This window comes from Furipterus horrens, unplaced genomic scaffold (assembly GCF_987537825.1).
Source record: "Furipterus horrens unplaced genomic scaffold, mFurHor1.1.pri manual_scaffold_7, whole genome shotgun sequence".
Lineage (NCBI taxonomy): Eukaryota > Metazoa > Chordata > Mammalia > Chiroptera > Furipteridae > Furipterus > Furipterus horrens.
In genome coordinates this window covers 13,461,064-13,470,172 of record NW_028327177.1, presented here as the reverse complement: position 1 = coordinate 13,470,172, position 9,109 = coordinate 13,461,064, and the positions used below count along the sequence as shown (strand labels likewise).

Here is a 9,109-nt window from a genome sequence, read left to right as displayed (position 1 = left end):
ACAGACATGTTTTTTTTAAAGTCCATCTACGGTCAGGGTGACAATTTTCCATGTTCCATTTAGAAAAGAAATACATTTATTACAAAGTTACAGGTCTAAGTGATGGGCATTTGATACAGTATAGCACTTTTTAAATGTAGAATTTATGTGTTTAATATTTCAAACAAATCCAGGTTTGTACTAAAATAGTGCCACAAAATACTACTCCCTATATTGGACATTGGTTATCTGCTCAACAATTTCTTCTTCCATGAGGGGGCTGGCAAACATGTTGCTCTGCCTCTCTCCTTCCATGGGTGGGGCATGCTCTAGGCTGGCCAATCAGATAAGCTTCTTTCCTCCAAACTCTGTGATTGGTTCAAGAATGATTATGTGACTCAAACACAAGGCCAATTACTTTTTTTAAGGTTTAATATATGCACAATGGAAGATATTTTTTATCTGTCTCCTCTGGGAATATAAGCAATACAGGTGATGGAAACTGGAGCTGTCACAGACATCTTTCTTTCTCACATGGAGGAAGCCATTTGCACTAGAAGAGAATGAGAATAACTCAAAGATTATCACCTACTTTTAGCACATAAAGAAAAAAATGCTTTATTACCAGTCCTTACTCTGGTGGATAGTATAAAATCTAGAATATCCCCACATTCGTAAATGACTCATTTGAGGCATTAGCCACCTCTTAGCTTAGGAAGGCCAGGGAGCACTAAGGGGCATCCCACCAAAACTGTATTCACAGGGAAGGATGATTGGGGTTAACAGAAGAAAGGGGAATGAATTATAATGACCTGGATTGAAAACCAAATAATAATCAAGTTTGGTGGTTGCCTAAAGAATAATAAGGAAAGACAGACAGCAGACTTACAAAGTCTTGTGCTTTTCAATTTCAGGATTTTAGAAGTATGGATGATATCAATAGTCAAGAAATGTTATAGTCATTCAGAAAAATTGGATGAATTAATGAAAAAAACCTCAAGTGAGTAACTGAAATTCCACATTGCAAATGGAAGATCATATGATCAACTCATATTCTTGACTTCGAAATAACTTGAGAATATAATATTTATGCTGAGAACTTCTAAGGACTTTGTCACTAAAGATGACAAAGTATGGTAAACTTAAAGTGGTTCCCCAATACACACTAAAGGCAAATCTTTCTGATTATTGATATTAAGAACAGTGCATTTATTTCACAGAATCTCATTATTAGGAGAAGGCAATTAAATGGACAAGATCCAGAAAGAAAGAAATGCATAGGATTAGACTCCAGGAAAAGTGAGTGACTGTCTTATCAAAGTTATTAGGAAATAAAGTAATTCACAGAAGTCTGTCTAGATTGATGGCATTTTCCCTATTCAGTGATCAAAGTCTGAAACAATGTTAACTATTTGGAAGAAAAAATATGTACACTGAATTATTATACTTGCATTCCTTCTTCAAGAGAAAATGTAAAAACATTTTTGATAGTTGAAGTGGTTATTATATGAATTATGGTCTTGTATTAGAAAATATTGCCTTGAGGACTTTTAAGGTGTTGTTTAGAGATTTTTACTGATCTAAATGTCTTTTGGTGTTCAAACTTTATTATTTATTTGTTTATTTATTAACTTATTTAACTTTCTTCCTATTGAATTGCCACTTACTTCTTCTTATCATTGCTTAACTGCCTTAATTAAGTATCTCAATGGCTGGTCACTACATTTTGGTTCCCTCATTTTCTATGGAAGAGGAATTGTCTGTAAACTGGAGTTACTGGGTGAAAGCTTAAAGCCACCGTATAGTAAAGTTCATTGGCTTTTTAAGGTTTTCTACTTGCCAGCTGCTTTAGATTCTCAGCAAATCTAATTCATTGTCATTCTCATATTCTTTCTCTCTCTCTCTCTCTCTCTCTCTCTCTCTCTCTCTCTCTCTCTCATTTGCTCTTGGTCATTTGTGTGCCCTGCATACAAAGACAGCCATGAGTCTGGTGTTGGAATACATATTAGTGTGTGTGTGATCACTGTATACATTTAGTAAAAGCTATAAATCATACAGTATGAAAGAAGAAATGGGTTGCTAGTTTATTATTTAATAATAGAAAATTATAGCTATATTTATATACTTGAAGATGTGGCAAAGAGAATGAGGGTAAGAAAGAAATTATGACAAAGACTTTGATATAGAAATTTTAGACTGATGGCAGTAATAAAATTCAAATTCTGAAATTTCAACTATGAAAGAAATGTAATATCAAGATTGAAAATGATTTGAAGAAATATTTGACCCACACTATATTCTACAGTACTTCCAAAGTACATGAACTAAGAGCTTTCAGCCATAAAATTTTAATGCCTTTGAGAAAAAAGTGACTAATGTAATTTGTGCTCTTTAGAGAATGATCTTTAGATAATAATCATAAAAGGATCGAAGCCAGGGACCAATTTTGTTCATTTTTGTCTCTCAGTCACACCTAGTCTAACTACACAAAAAAGATGCTCAAAAAAGGCTATTGAAAGAATGATTGTCAACTCTGCAAAAACTCAAAATGCAGAGCTGGCTGTCTTGCTATATAGGAAGGAAGGAGGGAGGGAGGGAGGAAGGAAGAAAGGGAGACTGGAGAGAGGAAGGAAAAAGAAATTAATTAATTTAACTAACTAATTGTGAACTTGAAAGTGTACATAGAGTGGAAATAAAGATAGGGAAACAAGGAGAAGAATCCTGGAAAAAACCAGCATTTAAAGAGCTCTGCTATGCTTCACAAGATCAAGGCTTGAGTTCTTCAAGACATTCTTTACTATCTGATGTTAATTATTACACAATTCATACTAATAAATTATGTTTAGATTCCAATAAACATGTGAACAAAATGATAAATAAATACAATGAAAATAAAGTAAATAATGTATTATAAATATAAAATAAAAATAAAATATAACTAAATAAGTATACAATAAATAAAATGTTTTTAAAATAAATAATATTAATTAATATAATAAATGTTATCAGTAAATAACAAATTAAATAAGTAAATATAAATTGGATATCAAAAATTACCAATACTCTTATCATAGAACTGAAAATTGCATGATTGCACTATTTCTGAAGTGACTTTATTATCAAATATGAATTTTATAAAATATTAGTTTAAAAATATTGAAAGTGTGAAGAAACAAAAATATCAATGATTTTACCACTTGAAGATAAATCTTGCTCATAAACCAATTTATGTACTTCTCATAATTTGTGGAAAACACAAAATGTACTCATATGATTTAAAATAAAATTAGAATGATGATGTATATTTACTGTGTGTTATTTTCACTTACTTAATAGAGAAAAATTAGTATCCACTAAAATCCACACATTTTAGAAATGTAGCTCAATGAGCTGTGGCAAATGTGTATACCCATGTACCGAATTTCCTCATCAAGCTGTGGAATACCTCCAGGACCCCAGAAACGGCCCTCATGTTCCCTTTCAATCAATGCTTCCAATCTGTGAAAACCCATTTTGATTTCTATGGTTAAATTAGTTTTGCTTATTCCAAAACTCTATATAAATGGAAGCACACAGAATGTATTCTTTTCTGTCTTGCTTCATTTGATCAGCATAATATTTGGAGATTCACCCATGTAGTTACACTTATCAGTAGTTTACATTGCTGAGTGGTATCATTTGTTTATCCACTCTTACGCTGTTATATATTTGGGGTGTGTTCAGTTTGAGGCAATTATGTAAAAAACCTTCTCTGATCATGTTTTTATGTATTTCATGGACATATGCTTTCACTACTTCTGCCTTTCAGAACTACGTATAAGATTTCACTTGATGCCACTGATTTTAATTTGTTACATTAACAATAGGAAATTAATACATAATTCTGCTAGCCAATGGGTAGACACAACACATCAACACCTCTGTAAGCTCATTTCAAATTGCCACCGAAATGTATACTAATTTAACTATAATTCCCAAATATCAGATACCTTAAGTCAGACACTTCTTCTAAATGCAGAGTTCTTAAATTAAAGGGAGGGGGGAAAAAAAAAAAAAGGTGTGTTGGGAGGCAGGCACGAAAAACTATTAAAAGTATATTTTTGTTTTAAAATAAACAATTATTATTACTATAAATATTTCCAATCATCTGAGAATATCTGCCACTATGAAACTCATTCAATGTTATAAAAACTGGGATATAACTGCCATGGTGATGAAATGGTCTTGTCATTCTGCTGCACTTCAGCCAAGTGTGTGCAGCAGGAGAAGCTGTCCTTCCATTGCAATCAACACCACACCTGTTCCCCTAGCGTCCCACACCTAGTTCTCTTGTGCAACAGCTTTCCTCTGGTCCCACTCTTAAATGACAGGAAGGGCCACCCACCAATATTTCTGCATTGCTCCTTTTCCCATTGACACTAAAACTTCACCTTTGTCTGTAAAATTAGCATCGTCTTCAGTGAACCCATAACATAGCTGAACAAGAATGTGTACACTGAAGGGAGTTTTCTGATCTCTGGTCTCAAATGACAACAAACAATAAGGTACGTGGCATTGATCCAACACTACTTTATGTATATATTATGCATTTTTACTTCCTTGTGTCAAGAAACAGGTAATGCTTTACCAAGAATGTAGACTAACTGGTTTGATTAGTTTGATGTATTTTTTAAAAATGTAATGGAAAGGAACAGTTTCGGTATGTAAGGCTTCAGTTAAGTATTGAAAAATACATTAAAGATCAAGGATTTTCTTGAATAGGGAATAAAAGGGAGGAAAGGGGGGAGGCTGAAAACTGGCTTTGTTATAACAACACAGAAAACGCTGGCTCTGGATCAGAACATACTTTTATTAACAAGCTATTGCATCCTGGGTCATAAAACTTGGTGTGTTAGTCTTGCAGCTAAAAATTTTTCATTCTTTTATACTCCCAAGATAAATTTTACAAAGCATAACTTACAGTAGTTTTCCATTTCCATGTATATATGAGAGTCAATACCTGGAGAAGGGAAAGCCATCTCTTACATCGTGGTATCTGTCAGTCTCCCTTTCTTTTTTCTTGACAAATCACCACCCGTTAAACCACTGTGTATGAAGGGTCTATGGTGAGCATTATTCTGAGATGCCAGGCATATTGGGAGCAGGAGATGCAGCCCCAGCTTGAAACATGCCTTAAAAAAAACAAGCAAAACCTATTAGGCATTTTGAAACATCTACTGTTTTAAAAATCTCAAGATGAATAGATGAAGAAGTGCTGGCATTGTGACTAGAGTTAACCAGACCATACCGTATACTTGCGACTTGCTATGAGAGTAGATTTTAAAAGTTCTTACCACACAAGAAGTCATAATGATGGGAGGGGATGGGAGTGTTAACGAACATTATTGTGGTGATTATTATGCAATATATGCATACAGCAAATCATCCCATTGTGCACCTTAAACTTACACAAGGCCATATGTCAATTACATCTCAAAGACAACACTTCCTCCAGCTCAAGGGTCATAATTAAGCAGGTCCATTAAAGGGTGAACAATTCCTCCAGATTTGCCCTAACAAGTCCCAGTTCTAAGACTAAAATGTCATATGCCCCGAAGCTCTTCAGTTCCAAGCAAGCTGGGATAGATGGCCACTTAACTTATATGTGACCAGAGTCAGGCTTAATTTTAAACTACTCATTGGTTTTCTCATGTATTATATTTCTAGCCTTTTGTAGGGAATTGTGTATGAATACTAAGTCATTATGGCTCAAACCAGGAGTCTGGTCTTTTGACAAAGTAACGAGGTAGTTAAAGGGCATGTTTTAGTTTTATTTGTCTCTTTACTTGAAACAGTAACAAGAAAATTCAACACATTAGACTATTCATATAATAAAGAAAGGCAAACCTTCATATCATCGAGTTCTCAAATACAATCCCTCCAGCAGCTATTTCACTCCTAGTACCGCATTCTAGTCTAATCAGGCCAGAAATGTCAGCTGACCGTAATTTATCATTGCTGAGGGAACAGTAACTTTGAATTATTTCACTTTGGGGCCTTGTATCTGTATTTGTAAGAGACAGTGTGAATGAACAAATCTGTTTCTGTACTGATTTAAATAAAATGTTTCAGGGCATAAAGGAAAGGTGTTATATCATTTGCTTTTTCAAAAATGTTGCTGTTAAGGAAATTTGGAACCTAACACAAATACATTGACTCAATCCAATTATGGTATATGTTAATTAAGATAAAAACTGGTGTACTCTCATTTGCCCTTCAAATTTGTGCAATTTTGTTGACTAAATGAAATGAGGTCTCCACTTAAATTTGGTCACTCAGGATTTCATATTTATATTTTTATATTTGTATGTTTTTTTAAATGATGGTTTTCAAGAATTAACAGATTATAACATTTAACACACCCAATTAACTCTTGACAAATGATATTTAGCCAAAATAGAATCCCCAAATCTTTGAATCATTGCATATAATTAATTATCTTAAGTTCTCAATGAAGATTCCTAAGGAGAGACTACAAGCAAAACAATTCACTGAAAATATTAAGGCTGTTATTAATAATGAAAATAATACTGATCTGTTACCACACTGGGACAGAGTATTCATGCTTAATTATCTCATAGACATCTCAAACTTAACATGTTCTGAAAAGAACAGCTGACTTGATTTATTTCCCAGGCCAGTCCCTCTTCCTCCTTCTATCCTCTCCTCAGCTGTGTAAATGGCAGAGCTACCCTACCCAGTGAATTAGTCTGAAGCCTAGGATGCAACCATGGTTCCCGCTTTCTCCTCTGCATTCCCTTACACCAAACTGCCACGAAGTCCTCTTTATTGTCAGAAATACATCTGGAACCCGTGTCCTTTTCTCCATCCCCACTCCTACATCTTTAAGACCAGACCACCATTGCTAATTTCCTGGATCACTGCAAGAGTTTCCTAACCATGCAGTCTGCACTCTGGCTCACTCTTGCCCATTGTAAAGACATCTAACATTAAAAGCATGCTTAAAGCATACACCAGAGTCATCTAACGTATCTGTTTCAGAGCCCTGCCATGGTTTCCTGTTGCTCTGGAAAAAAAAAATCCAAATTTCTAACCCTGACTATACAAGGAGAAACTCCCTAAAACCCCAGAATTTTCTTCTGGAGGGTGGGCCCTTGTAGTACAGGCACCCCCTGCTAGGTAAGTATTCTAGGAACCCATCTGTATCAGTGTACTAGCTGGAATTGTGAGAGGCTGCGTTTGGCTTCAGCAAAATTTTTTTGAAGACCCTTTCAATGCATTTGCCCATTTCATGATAAGTGATTTATGAGTGCACCTGTCCACGCTACTGAGTGTTCAGCACTTTTTGACCAAAAATGGCATGACCCCCATGCCCCACCCTCCCTATTCACCCAATCTTGCCTGAAATGACTTTTTTTTGTTGTTGTTTCCCTGGATAAAAATAGTCCTCAAAGGAAAACATTTTGCCGATGTGGAGAAGGTAAAACAAAAAATGGCAGAAGCACTAAAAGGCATAAAAATTGATGAGTTCAAAAACTGTTTTGAGCCGTGAAAAAACATCTCAATAGGTATATCGCATCAAATGGAGAGGACTTTGAAGGTGACTGATGTTTAAATACGTACAAATAAATACACAATTTTTGTAAGTAAATTCTGGGTTCTTTTTAGGTCTCCTCTCCTAATACCCTGACTGGTCAGGCTTCGCCTACCATTTCAGGCTTCTGCTCTGCTTCTCTCTGATACACTGCTGGTTTTATCTCCATGGATCTGTTGAGGTTGTTGTAACAAAAACACCATGAACTGAGTAGCATCTAAGCACCAGCAATGTATCCCTCACTCCTGAAGGTTGGGAGGTCCAAGATCCAAGGTCAAGGCAACAGCAGACCCAGTGTCTGTCCCGCTTCCTTGTTCATGGTTACCCATCTTTCTCTGTGTCCTCACATGGCAGAAGTGACAAGCGAGCCCTCTGAGGTCTCTTTTATAAGAACACTAATCCCTGTCATGAGGGCTCCATCCTCATGACCCAATCACCTCACAAAGGCCCCACTTCCAAAACCATGACATTGAAGATTAGGATTTAACATATGAGTTTGCGGAGGGGATACAAACATTCGATCTATAACAAATTTCCCAAAGAAGATAAAAATATTTCCAGATTTAGGGTCATTATATAATTATTCCCTATCCCATCAAAGTGTCCCCCTGCTTTATATCAATTAAACGTCACCTCCTCAGAGATGCCTTTCCTAACTACTCTGCCCAGAATGGGACAGTTACTTCCCTTCTGGCATTTATTATGACTTGTAGTCATTTCTTTATTTGCCTCTGGACTGTTTTTGTTGTCTTCCCACTGCAAACATGTAAGCTCTATGAAGCCAGAGGCTGGGGGCCTGGTCCACTTTCTATTTCTGGTACCTAGAGTAATGTCTATAGCAAAATGTGTGTTAAATTGATGGCTGTTGCAGAGTAATTACTTAGTGACTTTTGTTAATGAAGGTTAAACACCTTATGTCTTATATCATTTAATTCTTTTATTTTTTAATTTAATTTATTTGTTTATTTACTTTTTATTTTATTTATTTATTTTTGGAGAGAGGGGAAAGGAGAAAGAAAGAAACATCACCATGTGGTTGCCTCTCATGTGCCCCTAACTGGGGAGCTGACTTGCAACTTAATTATGTACCCTGACTGGGAATCGAACCAGCAACACTTGGTTTGCAGGCCGACGCTCAATCCACTGAGCCACAGCAGCCAGGCTTCATTTAATTCTTAGTAAAAGATGGATACTAACACCATTTTACAGACAAGAAAACTGAAACTGAAACTTTCCAGCTGTGTAACTTGCCTGTGCTCACACAGGTAGAAAGTAATAAAATCAGAATTGACTACCATCAGTCTGTTCTAGAATCCATTACTGGTCCTTGGCAGGACTTAGAGGCTCTGGGACAGGCTCCTTTTCTGCCTACTCAGAACTCACAAAATTGCAATTTTTCTAGTTGTACCATTCTTTCTACATTTCTTAGCTGGAATTCTTTATTGCAAGCAAGGACTTTATATTATATATGTTTCATATACTTCTTTTTCTGAGTAATTGAAATTACTAAATAATATGGGTTCCAAAACTCAGATA

General features: G+C 35.5%; 1 long non-coding RNA gene across 1 annotated transcript; it reads right to left on the bottom strand.

The window, feature by feature from the left end:
* Nucleotides 1-393: 393 nt before the first annotated feature.
* LOC150004057 (uncharacterized) lies at nt 394-5,187 on the bottom strand. Its single transcript, XR_016512268.1, has 2 exons — nt 4,979-5,187; nt 394-532 (listed from the first exon to the last, which is right to left on the bottom strand). It is a non-coding gene; the product is annotated as an uncharacterized LOC150004057 (long non-coding RNA).
* Between the last annotated feature and the right edge of the window lie 3,922 nt (nt 5,188-9,109).